Below are 25,717 nucleotides of genomic sequence, written 5' to 3'. Positions count from 1 at the left end.
AGCTTATTCAAAATGTGATCAAAGCATGAATAAACTATAGATAGAATAGATGATGTCTGTTCACATTACTTCGGAAATGCTTTGGAAATAAGTAGAATCATTATTATTATTATAGTAACCCCGTACCGCTTGTTTTGATAATATATAGTTGATTGATGGTCCAAGGGTATGCACATTTAGAGGGATATACACAGAAATACACAGAATGTTTATCAAATGGGGGATTCGAATCTTTTATGTGCAATATGTAAAAGTTGTCCAAAGTTTTCATATTTGAAATGAACATGATGAGAGGGTAGTTACATATGGGTCAAATTGCTCAGTTGGTCATTTTCTTGGTTAGTCATTTTCTTTTTTAATTTAATTTGACATTAGACGCATGTGTTACCCTTTAATGACAAGTTTCAAAACTGCTGACCCTTTTACTGAAAGTACATGCAAAGATTCGGAATCGGCACCTTAAATTGACTAAGAACCGCTCTCAAACATGTTGACCTCAATTTAAGAGTAGAACTCTAGCGGAATTAAGGGGGAGGGGGTAAGCAATTGACCAACAACTGATGGTATTGAATGTTACTTCTTGCGCCAACAAGTACGATTAATTAACACCATCGGTCAGATAATCAGATTTAAGTAAAATCCATAAGCTCTGATATCGAAAATATTTATTGCCATATACCATATACTTCCCTTTGCGTTGACCAATAAGTTACCTATTCAAAGTGTGAATATTTAGGATATCATTGAGTAGGCCTACATGCAAGAACAAGAATATCCACTTTAATGCGCTTTAGAAATCCCGTGTTTTCATTGCTTTCAAAGGCTTTTTCGGTCACTTTATGCGAGTTTGCGTAAAAGATGCCAACCAAATTATTTTGGTTACTTCGGATACTGATATTTAAACATGTTCCAAATTCACTAAAAACATGTCAAAATATTCGTCTGAGTCTCAGGACCGTACAAATCTAACATATTTGTGCGTAGTACATATAGTTTACCAAGCTATGGCGCTCAACAAGTCCAAGGTCAGGGTGAAAAATTAATGTTGTTCCGAAAAATGGATGCAAACTGTTCCGCAAGTTCATGAGATTCAAGAAAAAATTATTTTTTAGTATCAGCGATGTCAAGTTCAGAGAAGATAGATGATAAATAAATGCAAATTCCACTGAATCCTATGCAATCTTATATATTTTGACTCTTTGCTGTGTAACATGCTAAATGGACATCCCAGATAGTGCAAACTATTATTTTTCTGAAACCGCTAAGCTCGTGATCTTATCTAACCTTTTCCGAAAATTGGAGCAACTTTGACTTTTGGCCCATACACAACAAGCAAATCGACCTGTGACTTTTGCGCCCCATAACTTCTTAACGATAGGTCGTACACGCACCAACATTACATTTTTGGGATCCGTGTGGGCAGAGGCATAATTTGACATGTTTGAAAGTGTTATAAAATTAATTTTTGCCCCTAATACGATCCCATGGGGTCATTTAGGGTCTTTTAAGGGTATCGGTCTCAAAATACTGCTTGGCAGATAGGTGATTCGAGTTCAGTTCAAATTTTACGCAAACTTGCCGCTAGGAACACGATTGTTCCAAAATAGAACCAGCCTACAGTACATGTTTGTACTACGGCTACTCAGCCTTACAAAAACTTCTATGATTTCTCCGTTGATATCAGCAATGTAACCACAGAATAAAACTGCAGTTTAGCCGCTGCCTGAAAAATACTGAATTCAACTTGTAAAGCTAAGTTTATACTCGCTCGCCGAGCGATTGCGATTAAACGCTTTTGAAAAGCGATGGGTAATCGCCGAATTTTGCGATGCATCGCTCGTCGCTTTTGCATTTATACTTATCACGGCGATAGCGATTGCAGACGACAATTAAAATATTCTAAATGCCACAAAATACATTTTTAAAACATCAGTTGCTGTCAATAATTAATGCTTTGAATTAATTCATCACCAAAAATTAATAATCGAGAAAGGTAAATTAATTAGCAAAATAATAGATCCAGATGGTTGTATATGATTGGTTGACGCATTCACCATGTTCACGTGTCAAGCGATATCGCAGGGAAGTTGAGATTTCTTCAACTTACAAAAGCGACGTCGTTTTTGCCTCGGCGATTTGTATCGATTGATCGGCTTGACGCTCTGGAAATGTAAGTAAACATTGAGCATGCGTGAAAATCGCTTTTCTGCAAAAGCGATAGTCTCCTTCGCAGCCAGTTTGGTTCCGCTCCCTCCACACAAACAGTCTGCCAATGATGACGAACTGGTCCTTTTTGATTGGCTAACGGTTTTCTGACGACGTCATCCGGCTTGGCGTCAAACAAAGCTTTCAATTCATCGATCGGCTACTTAATTATTCATGAGCAATTTTGACCCGCCATCTCGCCACACTGACTGAGGTCAATCAAGTTCCCGTATGTACAGCTCTACAGCTACATGCGTGTAGCCAATCAGAAACGGCGTTATAAGTGGCCATTGGCAGACTCTTTGTGTGGAGGGAGCGGAACCAAACTGGCTGCCGTGGAGACTACAAAACGAATCGAGTATTAATTCAGCTTAATAGATCCAGATGGTTGTATATGATTGGTTGACGCATTCACGTGTCAAGCGATATCGCAGGGAAGTTGAGATTTCGTCAACTTGCAAAAGCGACGTCGTTTTTGCCTCGGCGATTTGAATCAATTGATCGGCCAGCGGCTTGACGCTCTGAAAATCGCTTTTCTGCAAAAGCGATCGAGTATAAATTCAGCTTTAAGCTTGCAAACGCACACATGTTCGCGTAAAAGTAAAAGTAAAAGTGTGGATTCATCACGGATTAACAACGGTTGGCTTCTGTACAAAGGTATAGGAGGGGTTGTTGAATGTCAATTGTGTTATGACACGGCTCGTACATTTTTTTAATGGCTAGTTTTTAACTTTTTTAGTGCATAATTGAGCATGTTTTCACTGCTTTTCACTTCGGAACAATGGACCCTATAACGAATGGAAAATCATCACAGTTTTCCCCAGTGGCGTAGCGTCATAGGGGCACGGGGGATTTCGACATTATAAATTGCTACCGCATGGTAAAATAAAAATAAATACAACTGAACCAAAATTTGAAAATGAAAATACATAATATAGGAAATTCAATAAAACAAAAGAACATCACCCGGTAGAAAATAAATTTTGGTGGTATAAAATAATGTGCGAGCATCTGTAGTCGCCAATTGATGACGTTATTGTCGGGAGATTTACATATTAAATATTTTCTGTTTGAGAGTTCTAGGTTTTCTAAAGGTTTTTTATCAAGTCCCATTTGAATGAATATCGTTCCTTTGTTGTAAATAGTTACATTTATTATATTGATCAGGTGTTGTTATTTTTATTTATTTATTTATGTTGGAGAAATGATTCCAGACCCTAAACTACATATCATTGAATTGTCTAATTCTACCAAAATATCAAATAATAAATCAATTGTTGTTCGCAGTTGTCATTGTTCGGGATTCTGTCAGTTGTCGCTGTTATCGTTGAAAAAGCATACATCTGTGATTGGAAGAAAAATAACAAAAAGTATGTCAATTAAAGTTCATGTATATAGAAAACAGGCAGGTCAATAATTTTGACACAAGAATCATATAAAGTCATTATATGTACATGTCCTTAAAAGTTTTCAATGCATGCTTTTTCCAGCTATTTTCAGCTGTGACAGCTAGTTGCCATGGCAATTGCCATGGGCATAGTGGTCCACCTGTCATCATAACCAAGTGGACTTGGGTCACCATATTATATGCCCTCCGGCAATTCAGTGCTTGGACTATACTTTCAACCACTATTTTTATAATGAAAAAAAAAACATAACTATAACTCATTACCAACATTTAAAGTTCATGATTATTATAGGCCTACTTGGTATTTTATATTATCAAGTGTCCATAAGTTTTGCCTATGAAAGTTGACTGCCCATTAAAAATATCGGACGCCAATAAACTACAAAACAACTAGCCTGAATGCAGGGCTCTTCAGAGCAAACAAACTTCCAGCTCTCTCTCCTCTCCTATAGGCCCTATGCATATATTTTTAACTTTTAATTTTCATATTGTACTGAAAAGTGTGCTATTTACGACAGAGTAACATTGTATTCTGCTCCAAACATACCCAAACTCATTTGCAAACATTCTTAGTTTTTGATATTTGTAATAAACTTAATAAAACTAAATTTTCATGAAATAGCGAGATACGAATATTTTCCACCATTCAAAAATATCCGCAGTCACATGTTCTGGGGTTTCAATACTTCCAGGACTTGGCAAATTAAAACTTCCCTGCCTCACTTGTAATTTTTTTTTAACTTCGAATTTTCACATTTTACTAAAATTATTATTTTCAGCACCTGTATTATTAATTTCTAACATGTATACCCAAACTCGTTTGCAAAACATTCGAAATTCTTGATTTTATACTAAATGTTTCTATATTGTCAAGTTTTTTGTGAAATAACGGAATACAAAAATTTACCACCATTCGAAAATATCACAAGCAATCCAGGGCCTCAGCCACCACGTGTTGCTGCAGACTAGCTATGCATGCTTGTGACTACCCTAGACGAGGTGACCTTTGCACTAAAGCAAAGCAAAATTGATCGACCTTGTAAGAGAACAAACAAAAAGTTCGATGAAGTCCTATAAACGAAAGTCCTTTCGTTTAATAGGGAGGAGGGGCCGGGGAGGGGGGTGAAAAGTCCGATTACGTTTGTAAAAAAAGTAGTTACAACATCGGACAAAGTTGATCTTTTTTAAAAGGATTTATTATATAATTTTAAAATTTAGTATTTTCTGGAAGTACGAGTTTGACATTTTACAGTGGTCGCTTCAGATGATTTCAAATCAATAGAGTGCAGGATGTAGGCCTACTCGTAATTCGCAACCTGCAATTTATATAACTTCATTTTCAAAGCAGTTGTACAGTTAGGCCTATACCGCAATTTGATTTTTTTTATTAAAAAAACCAGCAAGTCTTATTTTTTCCGTGCCAAAAAAAAGTATGAAGAAAAATATTTTAAAATAAAATGGAATAGTCAGTTATTTCTTCCATAAACATGATCAATGTCCAAGCATTGCATCGCCGACCCCCCCCCCCAACCCTTGCACATCCACCATAAAGACAGCCCTGTATTCTATATGGGTTAGAATTTTCGATATTTGACTTCATCCAAATTTTGGGTTGTTCCCTAATGTGATCTGTCGTTTGTTGTGGCTCTGTGCATGTGCTTTAGCTGGTCAGCTTCCACGAAATTGTATATGTTTAGGTGAAACTTCTTAACCACATGTGACGCGGATAAATATGAATAGTGTGATTAGTAAATAATTTTGTATATCAGATCTGAAACATTTCACGATGTTGCATTTAATATTTACAAATTTACAATTTACAAATAAAGATACTCACTGAATATTTCACACATAAAATTTAATAAAGAAATCCTCTAAATAATATAATATACTTGGAACTATATTATGTTATGGAATTCAATTTTCTCAGTGATTTGACTCAGCGAGCCAGGTTAACCTTGCCTCCAGAACATCTGGAATGTGTTGACACGCAAGAGGACAAACATCAGCAGGTGTCGAGTACTGGCCAGGAATATGAGATTAAATTATGATATCCTATTTCGGAAACTGAAACCAGTGGAGCAAGATTTATTGCCCTCGCTTCTTTCTAATCGAGGGTAATTTTGCCCAAGTTGTTTAAGGAGCCGTTTGCGAGATGTGCAGTTTATAATTTGTTCACTTGGTACTTGTGGAAGTAATCTTGTCTTGTTTTATGCCATAGCACTCTACATGAACAGTGGACTTCGGGTATATATATAAATGCGCATATATAAATGCGCACGTGATATCTACAAGTCGCCATACCGTGTTCAACGATGTAAGGTACCCGGATGTGCACAAATTCCACACGCAAAAGTATAGGCAAAAATGACAGGTTACAAGGAAAATTAGTTTTGCAAAATAGTGGCATTGATTGCAAAGGGCAAAATAATTTGACCCGAAACATAAACTCTTTATTTGGATTTTCCATTACGGAAAAAAAAATATTATGACGGAAAAGCTAGATATAGCTGATTTAAAAGTTATATTTCATTATTTCCGTGCTAAATGGGCGTGGCAATTGGCCATATTGATGACGAAATGTGATTCTTACTGGCATTAAGGTCAGAACTGGGTAGCTGCCGATGATGTTATTTGATAATGTTTGCACGTAGGGAACTTAGGGGGCTGTCATTTTCTTCGGAAGGAAGGGGTCATGGATTTATTTATTTGGGAGTCAAGATAAGTATCCCCCCCCGTAGCGCCGCCAATGAACATAACTCTGACCCTAATTTTAACTCTAATTATAACGTAAATTGAAGAAACTATAACTTTAGCCCTTTTCGGTATAATGACCCTCTCAAACTAAATAGGCTAGATGTCCCCGCCCGACCTCCTCAATTCTAACTTACTCATTCGCTCGCAAATGGACAAAAAACAAATTCAAAATGTGTTTTTAAGCACCTTTTTGTGCCCCCCATGCTAAATCGGTAATCTGCACACCCTTTGACGTACAATTTAGAGTATAAACACGTAGATGACTGTACATGATCTAATCATCCCGGCTGGAAGATGTTGAGCAAGACTCGTATACTATACATCACGCTCATACGTTATATGACAATATGACGTACAATCACGTATTTAATGCATGGTTTGAGGTTTATTCAGCTAGTAAGTTAGATCTCGTCATACACATTATTATCATGGTATATTGTAATTGTATACGTCAATTTTGTTCAGTTTGATTCAACCGGCTTATAAAGTTTTACTTTACACGGAAGGGAAAGTTAGCAAAAAACAATTAATTTATGAGTGTAAAGGGGGGGGAGGGGTGGTTGTGGGGGAGGGGGGGGGACAAATAATATTTATAAAATTATAAGTAAGGCGAGAAAGAGAGAAACCCTGTTCTACGGGCGAACGGACCTTTCAAGTAGGGTCGGTCGGTTGGTATTTAAAAACAAAAATTTTAAATAACACAAAAATCACAAAAATCTGTAAATAAATTTCAATTTGAGAAAATACAAAAAACAAATTGTCCTGAAATTTCCGAAATTTGTTTCCCAATTTGTTCAAAATAGACCAGGGTTTTCGTTTTTCGTCGCATAAATAAATAAATAAATAAATAAATAAATAAATAAATAAATAAATAAATATATAAATAAATAAATAAATAAATAAATAAATAAATAAATAAATAAATAAAAATAAATAAATAAACATGTTTGTACATGGGGGGTGCTGTGCAATAATCATGATCCTTTGATATCCATGATTTATCCTTGCAAATGTATAGCATCGAACCTCCAGCCAATGTTCCTTGTCAGTGCTAGCCACGAAACAAGGTCACAACTGTAGCCACTCCTTCAATGGTCGCCATTTCAGTGATTGACAGTGATGTAATGCAAATATGGCGCTGGCCATCTGGTCACGTGCGCATTTATAAATGCGCATTTATATATACAACCGAAGTCTACTGATGAAGTATTATTGGTACCAAGCAATTTTCGCTAAGCTTCTACAGCACATTATTTAGATAAACAATGAACTTTTGAAAAAAAAATACATGTTGGGTAGTTCTCCCAGCAAACAAAAATGTTTTTGACATAATTCACAATGATTATAAAAGGTTGTCAGAAAACGTTTAAATGTCAGGCTATTTTCATGACAATCAAAACCATTTTTGATAAGGGAACAACCTAAAAGTTCGATGAAGCCCTATAAACGACAGTCCTTTCGTTAGAAGGCTAACCCCTTCCCCCTCCCCCCTCCCTCCGTAAGTGTCATATCGAAAATTCCAACCCGCATTCATTGGGCACAGGGCCGTCGCAATGGTCGATGGGGTTGTGGAGGGGTGTGACATTGCTAGGATATTGATCACGTTTAAGAAACAATGATTCTATTTTATTTTGAAAGTATTTTTCTTCATAAAAATTAGGACTTGCTTGATTTTCCAATAAAGAAGTGCGGTACAGCTGCTTTAAAAAATGAACTTACAAGTTGCAGGTTGCGAGTGCTGCACTCTATATTTATTTTAAATCATTTTGAAAACACTAAAATTTTACAATTAAACCTTAAAAAAGGACCGATGTTTTAACTACTTCTTTACAAACGTAATCAGACTTTTTGACCCCTCTCTCCCTAACACATATTAACACATATTCATATTTATTTCAATAAAAGTCATTACATTACATTACATCAAAAATATACAAACACGATGCATATGGAAGAAAAGGCTGGAAGACCAAAAAGCCCTGAAAGTTAGCCTTTCCCTAAAATCAAATGAAATTAAGAAAAAAAAGCAACTTTACCAAACATACCCAAAAGACAAGACAAGGGACGGGGACGTGCTCACGGAAAAGATTAATTATATTGAGAAAGGACTTTCGTTTATAGGGCTTCATCGAACTTTTGGTTTGTTCCCTAACCTGCAACAAATATTGTAGCATAATGTTATTTAATAATTGAATATCAAAATTCAAAACCCACCCAAGTCCATGGGAAGTGATTTTGAGAAAAAAACCTGTGTACTATTTTAATTCCTTCAGTTAGATTTGGAGTGGGGTTCATTTTAAATGCTGGACTTGGGTGGTTTTTTTGAATCAAATACAAAGAAAACAATGTTGGAATGAGATTATTACTAGTAAGATAATACAAAATAAAGCACACAGGTATGTATAATGTTGATAAGCATTCTGCCATGTAATAAAAACCACATACTTTCCTTGATTAAACCCATTAAAAAAAAAAAGTCACTCTCCAGCAATTAATGTGTTACAAGTGAATTGTTATACATACTGGATTTCAATCAATATGTTACAAGACTCAAATCATGGACTTGGATGGTTCTTTCATACATGCTAATTCTCACGTGCTCAATAGACACAGAGGATGAATTTGAGTTGTTCTTTCATACATATGATTTCCCATGCTTAACTCAATTTGGCCAAAGTATGGACTTGGATGGGTTTTGTATTCATATATTCAATTGTTGATAAAATATTTTGAAAACGTTTTTATATCACTTTATATAACCCAACATTTAATGTTATTTAAAACGTTTTTACCTAAACCAAAACCCAAAATATAAAGTGTTTAAAACGTTTTTAAAACGTTTTTGTGTTTGCTGGGCCCAGCAAACACGAAACGTTTTACGTTATATAAAGAGCATAAAAACGTTTTAATCACATTCAAAAATATTTTTGAAAACTTGATGCCAAACATTCTAAATATGATATTTTAGCATTTAATTTGTAGCCCAAAAGGTCTAAAATAGCGCCAATAAAAGACTCGTTTTCACGCGTGACACGTTGGTGGTATGGGGATGCGCCGATAAAAACTATATAATATGGGTGAGCATCATATGGAAAGGTTTCTATACAAAAACGATTCTCTTATAAACCATCATGCGCGCAGTTTCCACTTCGATACACCTGTGCGCACATTTTCGTCCCATGAGCTCTCAAGCAAGCAGTGAATTGTCTCCGCACAGCCTTTGATTACACTACACGGTTGAGTGCATAGCAATACAAGAGCTGTAGAGTTTCTAGCTGAAAAATGGGTCTCTTTGATTGATTTTTGTCGAAACCTAAACTGTTCCCTTCATCCAATCAGATTTGTTTTATCAAACGAAAGCTAACACTTCCCCCTAAAGACACTTTTCGGGCATTAGGTCAACATATAACGCAATTCAATGTTATATAGCAAGGCGAATATGGAAAATCTGTTGAAAACTACCTATCCAAGCACATTTTTTGACCAAAATGTAGGTTTTAAAAGTCAAAACCTCAAGTGTTCCTTACAATATTTTTCAAAATTTATGTCATTAAATGAAACACTTACAATTATTTTCGATATACTAGCGTCACTAGAATAAGCAATGGCCAGTTCTCTTTAATTGCAAATCTTGTGCAAAAAGTTACTATTTTCGCTTGTTTTGTCATACGGTTGTAAATTCAACGAACTATGTCTTTGCTGAAGAGCGCTTACAAATTGATATGGGTGTAGGACTATCTGTAACAGAATAAGTCTATTATTTTTTGTAATTTCGAGAACAAAGTACAAAATACGGTTCAAGCATCCGTCGGTTACGTACCCAGCAAACACAAAAACGTTTTAAATAAGTTATATTTTGGGTTTTGGTTTTAGGTAAAAACGTTTTAATAACATTAAAATGTCGGGTTATATAAAGGTCATGAAATCGTTTTAAAACGTTTTGTATGGAAACACACTACAACAATATTTTTTAAATGTTTTCGAAATGTCATTGTAAACTGTTTTGCAAACATTTTTGGCCAAATATTTTGTCAACACTTAAATAACATTATGTTAAAATATTTGCACCCAGCAAACACAGAAATGTTCTTAAAATGTTTTTTACAAAATGTTTTAATAACATTTAAATGTCGGGTTATATAAAGGTCGTGAAAACATTTTAAAAACGTTATTGTAAATATTTTTGGCAAACATTTTTTTGCAAAATATTTTTTCAACCCCAAAATAACATTCTGTTTAGAATGATTTGTACCAAGTTTTCAAAAATGTTTTAGGAATATTATTAAAACGTTTTTATACCCTTTATATAACCCGACATTTAAATGTTTTCTGTAAAACATTTGCAGTAAATTACCAACAAATGTTATTTAATGTTATGAAAAAGTTTTATACCATTAATGTACCCTTTATATAACCCGACATTTAAGCGTTTTCTGACAACCTTTTATAACCTTTTGCGAATGATGTCGAAAACGTTTTGTGTTTGCTGGGTAATCACCCTAATTAGTTTCTATATTCCCTTTAATTGGTCTCATATCATTTGTTCTTATGCAAAGATTGTTGACTAACTATGTTTACTTGCATCCTTGAACCTAATTTTGTACTTTGTTCTCAAAATATTACAAAAATGACGTTATGAATTATCGTAGCAGGCTGACGATATATAGATGGATATGCATTCTTTGCATTTGTTAATAATTATCCCGTAATTTGACTCTTCAATTTACGGGGATAATAGTTGATCACAAAGGTAAGAAACATAGTTTAAACCTGATGGTAAAAAGTTTAAACATTTAACATTGTTCTTAAATTTGGACACCTTTTAAATTTGACAACTCCTCAAATTTGACGTCCTCTTCTCGTTTCGGAAAAAGAAGATCGTCGTTGAGAATTGTAAGCTAACTATGACCTACCTTTTTCATCCGTTTGGTACACTGTTTCTTGTTAAGAACCTGGTATGAGATCAAATAAAATCGTATTTTCAAGAGTTTCAATTTACATGTTTAAATACACTGCTGCCTTTAAATTCAATACAAGTATTCATGTTAGAGAAGCCCAGATAATGAAGAGAGTACATGATGCTGTGAATCAGTCATAGTATGCAGGCAAATTAAGGTTTTCACTTTTAACTAACTGCAACATTTTTACACCATTTTGCATTTCTATGAGGCCTGTTTCCAATACCTACATGTAAAGGGATTTCGGTACATTTAGCGTGGTGCATAGTTTTGAAAAATGTTCTTTCTGCAATTAGTTTCAAGTTGAAGGAGACCATGCAATGTAAATTATTCCCTTCTTATTTGTTGGTGGAAGGTTTACGGTTGAACCCATTAAATTTGAACCCATTAAGAGAGATTGCGATGTTCAGTACGTCGTATTATGTACGTGCGTTCAATCGGGCGTTCATATTATATGCGTACATGTCACTAGTCTCGGTCCCAAGCTGGATTGTGCTCCTTCGTTATAAATGAACACACAAAAAAGCCGGATTGGAACGAGAAAATCTAGTATGGTCACATGATGGTGACAAACTAGAAATGTAGCTGTCTAGAGCTTATGCACATATCAAATGCAAACCCCGGCCCCTGAGTCCTGGGCCCTGGGTACCCGGTTTTAAAATTGTGGGTTTAAAAGTTCAAGTCCCGGGTAAACACCTGGACAGTCGTGGACCCTCCCGGGCAAAATCTTGAACAACTCCTCGGCCCACCCGGGTCAAATATCCGATACAAATCGATGCAAACCCCGGGTATTCCAAGGCCCAAATTCCCAGCCCTGAGCATCTGAAATAGGCCTGGATCTTTTGGTTTTAATATCGTGCCGATCTTGTCACGCGGGTTCAAAATTCGACAAGTATGTCTTCCATGGAGTGAGATTTCGTCGCCAAAATCATAGAATTTTAAATAAATAGATTTTGCAACCCTAGTAGACAACAAAATTTATAAACTTAGATATTTACTTTTTTATCTAAAAGGGAACAAATTTCAAAAAGGGAGCTTTAAAATTTCCTGATTTCCTTTCATTTACAACGTAATTATTTATTATGAAAGAAAGAAAGAAAGAAAGAAAGAAAGAAAGAAAGAAAGAAAGAAAGAAAGAAAGAAAGAAAGAAAGAAAGAAAGAAAGAAAGAAAGAAAGAAAGAAAGAAAGAAAGAAAGAAAGAAAGAAAGAAAGAAAGAAAGAAAGAAAGAAAAAATTTAGGCATGAGCCATGCCAAGGGAAATGCCAAAATCTTGCCAAGAACATGCCAAGAACATGCCCTATTTTCGCTAGCAACGGGCATGAATTTTCATGATTTGGGGGAATTTTTGATGGGTTGTTCATGCTCACACACTTTGTGTCATGCATTTGGTCAGAGCATGTTCATGGGAGAAGAAGAAGATTCGATAGCAAATCAATCAAGACCTAGGTAGGTAATTACTTACAATAATCCATGCCTAAATGCGGACAGCAAATGTTATCGTTATAATTTTTGAAGCATACTGCGTACGCCTGTTCGTTACAGCTTTTATACGAAGAATTCGAGTCATCTGCTGGGCCGCAATGATGAGTGTTTACTGCAACAATGACTGTACATAGCAAAGCCACCAAAGAAAGTACTTTTTTGACTGAAGTCTAATAAACAAAAATAAAGTAAAATATAAAAGGGAAATAGCATCAATAACTGATGAGTGTGAACATGCATTTATAAAAAAAAAAACATTGACGCCAATGAACTGCCACCAGGAAACGAACGTGTACGTTTTGAAGAGGTCAAGGCTGTCAAATAAATATATCCGTAATGAAGTACAAAATTCGCGTCTTGTTGTAAATGCGTTACGAGTCGCGAATTATGAGTCTACCGGTTTACGCTTATGTTCGTTTTCATTTTGTATGAGAAGTAAGTGTGTACAACAGTAAGCCAAAGAATTAAGGTACCAGTTATGTTGGGCGACGTTCGCTATTCCGAAATTTCGCTATTCCGACGGTTCACTATTCCGAAAATTAAAAAAAGTTCTCTATTACAAAGGTTCTCTATTTCGAAAACAGAAAAGGTTCTCTATTCCGAATATGAAAAAAGGTACTCTATTACGAATGTGAAAAAATGGGTTCTCTATTCCGAAAACGAAAAAAGGTTCTTTATTCCGAAATAAGTCACCGTGTTCTATATTCCGAATATGACAAAAAGTTCTCTATTCCGAATATGAAAAAAATGGTTCTTCATTCCGAATCTCTAAAGAAGTTCTTTATTCCGAAATGAGTCACCGTGATCTCTGTTCCGAATTATAAAAAGGGTTCTTTTTTCCGAATCTGTCGTTGTTGCCCTCCAGCAAAGTCCTTTGGGTTTGGCGGTATGATATAGACCTTGACTGTATGATTTAGGGTGCTTTGGCACAGTTTAGGGTTGGACGGTATACAATGTCTACCCCATATAATAAATTACAGTGAAACGATCGGTCTAAAAATGTTCCACCAGCAGCCGAGGTCACAAAAAACCTCTGCACGCGGGAAGCGATTGGTAGTTGTCTTTCACAATATCAAGACCGTTATTGATTATTCTATTACTGAATGTCGGACAATATAACTTCTATTGACATAGTCTCTATAGATGATCGAATCGCATTCCTTTGAATTGAATTAATTCACACTACATACTTCCACGCTAGATAGGTCTACATGCATGGTGGTGTATATAATAAAATCTCTATTCCTTGAAACTATTTCGTTGTATTTTTTTGATAAACCATATTTTGAGGCTTGCACATGATTATGTGTGTTGAAAGAGTGTGACAACCTTAAAGGGGGACTCCGGTAATCATAACATTATGCCTTATATGTTAAAAAATAATTATCAAGCACGAATCACATTGTTTTATTTTAAACAAACTCATATTGACCATAAACACGAATAAAAACAGTCGGTTCTCTCTACACGCGATATTCAAAATTCCCGCGCCGAAATTGTCTAAGTGCAATGACGTAATGGTTATTTGTGTTCAATTGTCGCCAGCTTTCATTGTATTACTGGGACGTCATTGCACTTGGCGTCCGGGAATTTTGAATATCGCGTGTTGAGAAATGTTTTTATTCGTTTTTATGGTCACTATGAGTTTGTTTTAAATAAAACCATGTGATTCGTGCTTGATAATTATTTTTCTAACATATAAGGCATAATGTTGTGATTGCCGGAGACTTCCTTTAACTCTGCGTATTGAAAAGCTTGTTTTCGTCTTGAAAACAAAAACGGACCAAAATAAAATCGAATTTCCAGATCGTGATTTCAGCAGCGGAGCATGCGTGGAATAGAAACGTTACGTATCTATCGTACATAGGTGGTTTTCGTAACGATACAGGTGGAGCGTTATACTTTGCCTAAAGTGCTCGGCCTTTATCTCGAAACCATAAAATCACGGCGGAAAATATCGCTACACCGTGCTGTTGATTCTGACACCAAGATGATGACGCTGTGCGGTATGCCATTGCAGTCATTGGATTGAATCTAAATTTCCTGAAAGGTGTGTATTAAAAGATTGCCTGTTCAATTTTTCACATATTTGTACATAATTGTGAATTTTTTGTGATAATTTTTGAGTGGTATTTTTTGACATTACCTACTAAAACAATTTTTCATACATTTCATTCAGACATCTTTATTATTGAGAAATTACCTCCGAATACATGTTTCCACAAACTGAGAGAATAGTAAATTATATTTAAGCAATATGGGCAGGGTGATACACTCTTTAATAGTACCAAGTTTCAATAGCCTGCATTTAACTATTTCTAAGATATTAACAAAATAAGTAGGTATTCGTAGGTAGCTTTCGGTAGCTGAATGTTGCCTACAAAATACAATTTGACATCATGACCCTATTGTGAAACACCGCCATTCATGCCAATGCCCATATCGGTACATAAAGAAGGCCCGTACGTTCGATATCAAATCATATGTCAATGAATGTTGCGAATTCACATACATGCCTGCCATGCAAAACTGAATACGACTTAATTGTTGAAAAATATGTACTGAAATAGACGACGGTCTGCTCATTTGAAAGAAAAATAAGATTCGAGGAAGATTAGAAGGGGATAAATACTTGGATTTGTCAGCTGTCATGTGTGCTTCATTTTAAACCTTCTGGTTCCGAGTAATTTGTGTCCAAATTGATAAATTTGAAGGTATTTATTCGATAAGGTTACCTACGAATACCATGGACAAGAACTACTGTTGAGACTAATTAGGCAGTTTTTTGATGATATCTTCGGAAATACATCGAGTTGGAACTTCTAATTTCAATATGATTATAAGAAAAATAAGGCCATTCACTTGAAATCAATATATTACATGATCATGATGATTATCATTAATAAAAACACTGTAGACTACCAATATCACGCTGTATAAATGTCGGTCAGTTGGTAATTCCATTAGGAATTAGTCACATTTAAAAAAAATATTTACATGTTCTTTTTGCATGAGTGCTTGAAAGGGATGACATTTTATGTTACATGTAAGTTTTAAAGAATTTGATTTTTCAAATATATCAGGTCACCTTCCTTTAAAGATTGTGCGCACATTTTGATTGTTAAGATAAAGAATGCTCGCGAAAATTTTGAGTTACCAACCCTTAATAATTCTATAGCCCACCTATTTTGGGTGTTAACCCCCCTAGTTTTGGTCTAAAAATTCTATCCCCCACCCGAGTATATTCATGACCCAGCCCCTTCTGAAGAAAATGACAGCCCCCTAAGATCAACACACGGAGATCAACATCATGGCCAATATCGTTATGATAAGGTTATGGGTTTGGGTCAATTTGTTTTTTGAACAATTGGGTTATTTCAAAGTCTTGAATACATTTTTAAACATTTTATACGAAACAAAAAACACACTTCAACAACATTTGAAAATATTATCAAACTGTTTTGTAAAATATTTGTTAGTAAACGTCTTTGCAAAAATACTTTCAATAAATGATATTAATAACGTTTTATAAACTTTATATACCCTTTATATAACACCACATTTAAATGTTTTCTACAAAATAGTTAGTGGTTAAATGACCTTTGACCCCAATGAATGTATGCAAGTGATGTCACGGTGCTATATAATATGGGGAAGGAGTAGCATTTTCAGTGAAAAACACGTTTTTGGCCATAATGACCTTGACATGACATTTGCGCCAGACATTTTCACGTGACATTCGTGGCACCCTCCCACTCCCCAATGGTCCTAATAACCAAATTTCGTCAAATTTCGTCAAAATTGACAAACGCATATGGCTACGATGGCTCATTATACGATTTGTAGAAGAAAGGAAGAAAAATCAGAACCTAAGAAAAAGAGACCCTTAGCCAAATGCCATTTGGCTAAGGTAAACATTAAGTAATTAGCATTTACTGTTCAGTTTTATGTCAGCTCACGATCACTGTGTAAGGAAGATTTAAAGTAGAATGGAGCACCTGAAGTGTTATTGCCCCTGGTCTTGTTTAAGTAGAAGAAACATTTTTTTTCATATTCAAAAACTCAATTAGAATAAACAGTGTAAGAAGGGACTTGACACAACTTGCACTCATTTTATTTATTTATTTATTTATTTATTTATTTATTTATTTATTTATTTATTTATTTATTTATTTATTTATTTATTTATTTATTTATTTATTTATTTATTTATTATTTATTGATTGATTGATTGATTGATTGATTGATTGATTGATTGATTGATTGATTGATTGATTGATTGATTGATTGATTGATTGATTTATTTATTGATTTATTTATTTATTTTTTTATTTATTTATTTATTTATTTATTTATTTATTTATTGATTTATTTATTTATTTATTTATTGATTTATTTATTTATTTATTTATTTACATAACTGGCTAAAATACATCAAAAATACACAAACAAAGCATGTCATAAAATAAAATTTATAAAAGGTTGTCCCGGTAGGCTAGCCAGGAGGAGCCAGGAGCGTGAACACTATCACCCGAGGGGTGTGACCCCTCCAACCCTACGAGACAAGTGAACTCAAAACATATATATTAAATATTGCACATTTAGAATAATTAACATATTACATATTACACATTACACATATTTTATCAACAATAACATAAAATTTAGGAGTCCAGCTCCAGTTCTTGCATAGTCATTTCAATGAAATGTGTTTTAAGGTGGCTTTTGAATGGCCTCATATTTTTATGCAAAATAAACTGATCCCTGATGGACACTGGAAGTGCATTCGAAAAGACGGGGATAAATAAATAGATAAATATTTCCTCCTGTTATTAAGATCCATAAGATTGAGTTGTTGAATTCGCTCCCTGTAAGATTGATCCCCCCTTATCTGACCCAAAATAAATATTGATGCTCTCCTTTGGATAAGTTCCAAATTATTAATGTGATTTTTACTATACACAAACCTATGACCGGTAAAACAAGAGAACGATAAAGTGTAAGCAGGATGTTTTGATTTTGTTTACCAACAACAGTCCTGAGGAAGCCTATGAGTCTATTGCACTTTTTGGTAACATTGGACACATGCTCATTCCAAGAGAGGTCAGCAGATACCTGAACCCAAGGAGACGTAAACTATGTACTGTGCGAGTTGCTGGTTTAGAAATCATCCTCACTTGAGCAAGTACGCATAATACGTTCATCAACAGAGGTTTAAAATCGCAATTTAGTGCGCGAACCTGTTTAGGTTTTTGCAAAGGGCTTTTGTGAGAAGCTTTGGTTCTCATCAAAAACAGGCTTTCGATTCCTGCACAATATTGAGAAAAACAGGCAAAATCATAAGGCTGTCACCACCTTCCCCTCATGTACCTGGCCTTATTCTTTTTACCGACAGAATTGCATGTTGCTTTCAGTACTACCATCAATGCTCAAACTTTAAACTAGTTCCAAGTCCATGGGTTTCCATTTGTGATCGTACAATAAATTGACAGCTAAAATTAAGAAAACTTTACCTTTTTCCCAACATTTCAAATTTTTTGGATTAATAAGATTATAAATCATATTGCCGCTGCAAGTAAAGGAAGTTAAAATATAACACAACATGCGATCTGAGACGTGGAAGCTTACGATAATCCAGCGAGATCCTTCAGGAGAACCGGTTCTCAGGTTCTCGTCGGATTTGAATCCCTGATCAAAAGGCCCTGTACGAATACCAGAGTTGGGTTTGTGGCTAGTCTCGACGATGCAAAAGGAGCCTACATGTTGGCCTAAAATGAGAGACTCTAGAATGCTAACATAAATCATCAAAGAACTTTATTTGAAGAATTATTTCAGCATCGAAATCAATAGAAATCAATACATTCCAGGAAAATGTTTAATTTGTTTGTTCCAGCATTTTATATTTCCCTAAAATTATCACATTGTGTCTCCAAAATCCTATATAAATGATTCTCCACGCTACATACAAATTATGTGTGAAAAATCATAGAGATTTTACACAATTTGATAGAACTTTAGAAAATATTGGAATATCTTTATGATTTTTCATTATGATTTTTTCGTTATTTATGATAAGAAATAAGGTACCGCTAGGATGTACCTTATTTCCTATCATATATACTGAACCGCTTGTCTTGAGTCACTGAAATTTCAGTGTAGTAATTGGATTCCTTGCCCCAATAATATACATAACTTTTTTTACCAGTGTTTTATTATTTTTTGAGAAAAATGCAAAAATAGTCACAAATTTATCACAAGGGTGTAGTACCCCCTTAACGTGCGGTTTTTTTAATCTTATTCTAGCAGCAGTGATATTATTATTAATATAAACACCGTATGCATGGCGTAGGCCGCTGTGGATATCTCATAGAAAAATGTAAAATATAATGTTTGCCAAGCACAATATAGCCAGAAATAATCAACATGATGAATGACACTTTCTCTGCTCCTCGTCCTCGCGTCCTGGTGCTACGAGTTTGATGGTCGTGTGATTTTGTGAACTCGGATTTGCTTGTATATCAAAATAATTGGTGCCCACCAGTTTCCATTGATAATGGATGAATTGGATGAACACATCAAAATTCCACATGAAATACATATATATTTAAAGTTAGTTGCCATAAAAAGTCATAATAATATGTTCTGGACTTTTCAAGAAATGCCAAAGCGGCAGGCGTTTTCAACAAACATCAAATTTGATTGGTACCAAAAACTTCCAATCATTTGTAATACAGCCTGTACATATTAACCCAACAATTTCAATCTATTAAAACATGTTACCACAAATAAAAAATATACAATTCATACAGTATCATCATCATCATCATCATCATCATCATCATCATCATCATCATCATCATCAACATCATCATCTCCCAGATTAATATGTTAACTTACCGTCATTGTAGGGCACGTCAAACCTTGAAGCAGCTTCCTGAATGAATATAATGAGATGTCTTGTTATAGGTGTACACTGAATTAATACCAACTATGTAATGAAAGTTTTAATTATCATCTGTAATATATAGCAATCTCGTAAATGACGGTGGGTGAAAACATTTCACCAGTCACTGAAGTTGACACATATGCTGGCTTTTTTGACAGTAATAATCCTACAGCCGTCGTAAACACGTATGTCTTTACGCCATTGTGTCTCTCAAATTTTTATTGTCTACGTTCTGATTATATTATTCGATCAAGTCTGAATGTAGTCTACATTTTATCGACAACACCATGATTTCATCATGATCATGACTCACTCTCCGATTCTCTCTCTCTCTCACACTCTCACTGGCTGCAAGGACTGGCTAACGCCCCTGCGTGACACTCTATTCGCGACTCGCGAACAGACATTGTTTAACAACTTAACAACAATATAAAATGTGAGAACAAAAAAAAAGACACAAAACCAATTTGGTTTAGGTTCATATTCTGTAGTAAATCAATGGTATTGGCAAATGAACGACAGAACACTAATCAATAAAACATCTGATTTTAGACTCTGTATTGCAATTATACTTAAAAGAGTAAACTTGGATGTTTGTGACTTGTTTGTAACTGTTTGTTGACACCTACGTATTTTTTTGTAATATCTCTATAATTATTCAAAAGATCGCTTTTTGCAAAAGTCCCTTCATATCATGTTAATTTTCAGCGAGCTCAATATAATTATAGACCTTCTTTTATTATGAGTAAAGTGAAATTACATTGATGGCGAATTGTGATAGTTTCCATGGCAATCAATGTCATGAAGGCGCTGGAACTGACAATAACCATAATATCAAAATAGCAACACTGACTGCTAATCTGCAATTATCAATGAAATTAGCGCAATTATGAACTAAACGTTGCAATTATAAAACTTTCAAAATGCTCAATGAAACTAGCGCAATTATGATAAACCTGCTGAAATTAGCGCAATTATCAACCACATTTTGAAATTATAGCGCAATCATGAACTAAACGTTGCAATTATGAAACTTTCAAAATGCTCAATGGAAATAGCGCAATTATGATAAGAACTTGTTGAAATTAGCGCAATTATCAACCACATTTGGAAATTAGCGCAATTATCAACCACATTTGGAAATTAGCGCAATTATGGACTAAACGTTGTAATTATGAAACTTTCAAAATGCTCAATGAAAAGAGCGCAATTATGATAATAAGTTGTTGAATTTAGCGCAATTATAAAACTCTCCACTTAGTGACAATTGCGCTATTCCGCTATTTTTAAAAATGGCTTCAAAGTAATTGTGCAAATTTTGCGCTAAATTGCGCAATTTTGACATGTTTACTTTACATCTCCAATCAAGTGCCCCAGCAAACACAAAACGTTTTCGACATCACTCGCAAATGGTTATAAAAGGTTGTCAGAAAACGTTTAAAAGTTGGGTTATATAAAGGGTATATTAAGGGTATAAAACATTTTCATAACATTAAAAAACATTTTTTGATAATCTACTGCCCAGCAAACACAAAATGTTTTACAGAAAACGTTTAAATGTGGGGTTATATAAAGGGCATAATAACGTTTTAATAACATTTCAAAAACATTTTTGAAAAATTGATACAAAACATTCTAAACAGAATGTTATTTTGGGGTTGAATAAATATTTTGCAAAAAATGTTTTCCCAAAATATTTGCAATAACGTTTTAAAAACGTTTTCATGACCTTTATATAACCCGACATTTAAATGTTGTTAAAACGTTTTTGAAAAAAACATTTTAAGAATATTTCTGTGTTTGCTGGGTGCAAATATTTTAACATAATGTTATTTAAGTGTTGACCAAATTTGGCCAAACATGTTTGCAAAAATAGTTTACAATACAATTTTGAACACATTTGTTTTCATACAAAATGTTTTAAAACGTTTTCATGACCTTTATATAACCCGACATTTTAATGTTATTAAAACGTTTTTACCTAAACCAAAAGCCAAAATATAACTTATTTAAAACGTTTTTGTGTTTGCTGGGGCGCTATTCTGCTATTATCAATCTTTTCGTCCAAACGCATTTAACATACACGCAGCAACCCAAATGGGAACACAACGGAACAGCCCCGCAGGGCAAGTGAAAGTGTGAACTGCTAGGTCTGACGTTTACGCATTTGTCCTAATTGCTGTGGATTTTTGTTCAAAGGTGTTTCTAATTTTTTTAATAACATACACACAGCAACCCAAACGTTTCGAGAAGATGCTACAAGTGGGTATCAAAATGCGTGTAAATAAATCATCCTTCTCTCTATGTTGAAATATTGTGAAAACAATTATTAGTTCTGAATCTATAGGCGTATTTGTAACAGCTGAGTTACTTTTTGTGCAGACTTTATATAAATATATAGTCTACCAAAGGGGGCGAAGAGGGTATGTGTTTGCAACCCTCCCACTACCATCATGCAGTTATTATTAACTACATGTATGCACACAACACAGGGGCACTCACATAGGTAATTAACCCGTACTAGTAGCGCTGTGCTGTGGGTATAGGAGATGAACTAGTTAGCGTCATATATCAAAAAGTATAAAAGCTCTGATTTTAGTACTTGCTCTATGTTTCAATTACTTATTCTTTTCAAAATATCTGAATTTTTAATCCCCAAAACTCAGTCAGTGGAGCTCCACCCGTACATGTCAATAGCGTCATTATCGATTGGATTAGTCGACCGTAGCGGACATTTCGATCGCTTATTGGATTAATATTATCACTTGGTAAGAAATGTGCATTGGACAATCGATTACTATAATGGTTTAGTACTGCATATTTCGGTTTAATCTTCACTAAGCGGGTTTATGGCTGAAAAGGTCACGGTGAATTTGCCGTGGACAAAACTGCACTATGCATATCTTCTGAGTGCGTTATAATGCTCTGATTTACCCCTAAATATGGTGTAATGTTGGAACCATCCTTTACACTCATTTTAACAAAGACATTTTTCGCGTCAAATTTCGCGGGTATGGGGTATCTAAGTAGTATTGAATTTAAACTTGAAATTTAAATTAGAATTGTTATTTCCTTTCATACTTTGCCAAAACTCTAAACAAAATCTCATATTTCTACGATTTATTAGCAAGCAAAAATCAATTTTAACCCATACTTTGTACATAGGTAGGATTTCCTTTCTATGAGGGCCCACTTACATTACACCGTCAAAGGACTTTATCCGGGGATAGAATTGACCACCAGAAAATGACCGGTGTGAGGCAAACCTCGGGTTTTTACATTAGATTAATAGCCAGAATTATGAATTTTGCGAGGGGTGCACTCACATTATTTATGACATTATGAGAGGAATGTTTGTGCTTATTTTAGTGTCACTGGGTAGACTCAAAATGACGTATAATAGAAATAACATAGAACATTGCAACTCCCCACCCCCATATGGCTCAGTTGGACAAGTGTCGTGTTTAATGTGGCAACAGATTCACAATTTTTGTTTAACTTGTCATTTCGTGACTCGTCATAGTGTCTCGGTACAAATATAAACACCTCAAACCATGTAGCACTTGTTAAACTAAGGCACAAACACATATAAATCAATTAGAATATATCAATAACATATGGAAATAAGCAACTTAAATTTTGTTCTCTTTGTCTAGGAATATATATGTTGAAAATAATGACACCAGTCTGAAACCAGTGGAAGATTGAATATTAAGCTCAATGTAACAATTATCGAAATGTGTCACTTGTCACTCTTGTGTATTACTTTACCTTAACAATATTAACTCGACTATTTCAACAACAAAAAATCGAAAATATCACTAAAACCTTTTTATCAATTTCTTACAGTTATCATCCAGCTTTAGGTATCAGATGTATTGTTGATTGTGCTTTCACAGATATTCCCAATGCTGTGATAATTGATTTCAGTAATGCTTCAAAAATCTTTTCTTACATTTTTATAAACCTAATGAAAAGTGCTATTGTTTATGTGCCAGTTTTTGGAGACTAACGGGTGCAGAGAGAGGGTAGGATAACACCTGATGCAACATATGGGACGTTAACATCTTGGTATCCATATTGATGTATGTACATCAACCATTCAACATGATAATGAGAAATATTATGGTGACAACTGGGTCTAGCCAAAGTGACGTGTTTGGGAAAGGAGAGAACATCATATCACACGTATAGAAATTCACGTACGATCAGTTGGCAAATTATTAAAAGATCTTGGGAATTTTTTTATGAAAGTTTGATATTTTTACAATTAACAGGCCCCGAATTCCTAAAAATTTCTTTTGCTGACAAATAATGCACAAGATTGGGCAAAATACGTATCTCAAATATTGTGTTACAACAATCGGCTACACGGTTGTTTGATGGGACCATTTATTAACTTTTCTAACAAATATTATAATGTTCAATTCTATACCCGAATAATGCCAACACTAATAAATGTATATACACAAATATTTGGCAGCACCTTTTAACATAGACTTTCGTTTCTATATCAAATTATTCATCTGTTTCTGCTTTTTTGTGGTAGTTTTAAATCTATAAACTGCTTATTGGTGTGTAAATTGAGTGCGCTATTTACATATATTTTAAATTTAAATTAGCCAATTAATACAAGTTATACCTTACATTTCATGATAAAAGGTTTTTTGAAAATTCCTGTGTCATTCGTTAGTCTGTTTGCTGATGCTCTAATACCATTTTACCCCTTGTAAAGATGCAAACAATATTTTAGATAAATAGCCCACTCATTGTTCACCTTTTCTTAAAAATGACGCAGTTTTACATGCCATCAAACAACCATGGCTATCCCACTTGAAATTCATACAATCCCTATGGAAGACATGATCTTCATCTTCCATACAGAAAACGTGAATTTTAAATGGGTAACTTAGGTGGTTCTATATGAAATCTACACCCCCTGTGTGGGAGATTAAGGCCATATGAATTATAACGAAGACGAATTTCATAGTTCCACACTTTCAGAACATTGGATAAAAAACGGATGGGCAAAAAACAGTTGGTTAAAAAACGCCCAACAATGGTTAAGATACTTGAAGTTGGGCAAATTACATGGATGGACAAACCTGTCAATGTGGCATTTACACAGGTTGGGTGAATTCAGAGTTCAAAATTACCAATGTTGGTTGGCAAAGTTTGGTTTTGCCCAATCATGGTCACATGGTGTTCCTTTGCGAACTGTCATTGGTCATTTGTGTTAGTCAGAGTGCATTGCAGATAACAAGATGGCCGATGAGTGGGTTGCTGCAAACCAAGTTGGTTAAAATTTTTAGCCGATGCTCCGAGAGTGTAGTTCAATTAAAACAATACTTACTAGAACTATGAAATTTGTCTTTATTTTCAATAGCAGTCCTGATGAACATATCAGTTCAGTATCAGATTTTTTCCATTTGGAGAAGGGTGTTAGTCAAGGTTGTCCCTTTTCTGCACTATTGTTTATAATGTCTATTGAAATTTTGGCTTGCAAAATAAGACGGCATAAATGGTATAAAAATTCCCCTTCAGAATTATTGTAAAAGGGAAGTGTGTATATCAATGTACGCAGACGATATTACAGTATCTCTATCAGATCAAAAGCATATAGGCGAAGCTAAATTCAATAAAAACAGAAACCATATAGGTTGGATTTAGGGAAAGTTTGTACTTATTTTGACATAAAGTTGGATCGATTGAGCCCATATTTATTGGTCGAGCTATGAGTTTTAAAGTATTGGACGAGACGTACAATATTTTAAAACTCATAGCGAGACCATTGGGCGTAAATCATCCAATTTTATCATTTTGGATCCAATATTTTCACACACTTGGATTCATCAAAACATAATAATGGTAAACATTGGTACCAAATAAACAGTGAAGTTAATAATGCAAAATCAAGAAGTTTGCAACAACCCCCTTCTTGCAACATTAATTTATCCGG

At 34.5% G+C, this 25,717-nt stretch overlaps 1 long non-coding RNA gene across 1 annotated transcript; it reads right to left on the bottom strand.

Moving 5' to 3' along the window:
• Positions 1 to 224: 224 nt before the first annotated feature.
• On the bottom strand, positions 225 to 19,817 carry LOC140170269 (uncharacterized). The gene is made up of 4 exons (XR_011861513.1): positions 19,710 to 19,817; positions 12,793 to 12,982; positions 11,284 to 11,322; positions 225 to 3,548 (listed from the first exon to the last, which is right to left on the bottom strand). It is a non-coding gene; the product is annotated as an uncharacterized lncRNA (long non-coding RNA).
• Positions 19,818 to 25,717: the final 5,900 nt, after the last annotated feature.

The sequence above is a fragment of the Amphiura filiformis genome, chromosome 14 (genome assembly GCF_039555335.1).
Source record: "Amphiura filiformis chromosome 14, Afil_fr2py, whole genome shotgun sequence".
In the NCBI taxonomy this organism is placed as follows: Eukaryota; Metazoa; Echinodermata; class Ophiuroidea; order Amphilepidida; family Amphiuridae; genus Amphiura; species Amphiura filiformis.
The sequence above is the reverse complement of the archived record's forward strand: the minus strand, read 5'-3'. Positions and strand labels throughout refer to the sequence as shown.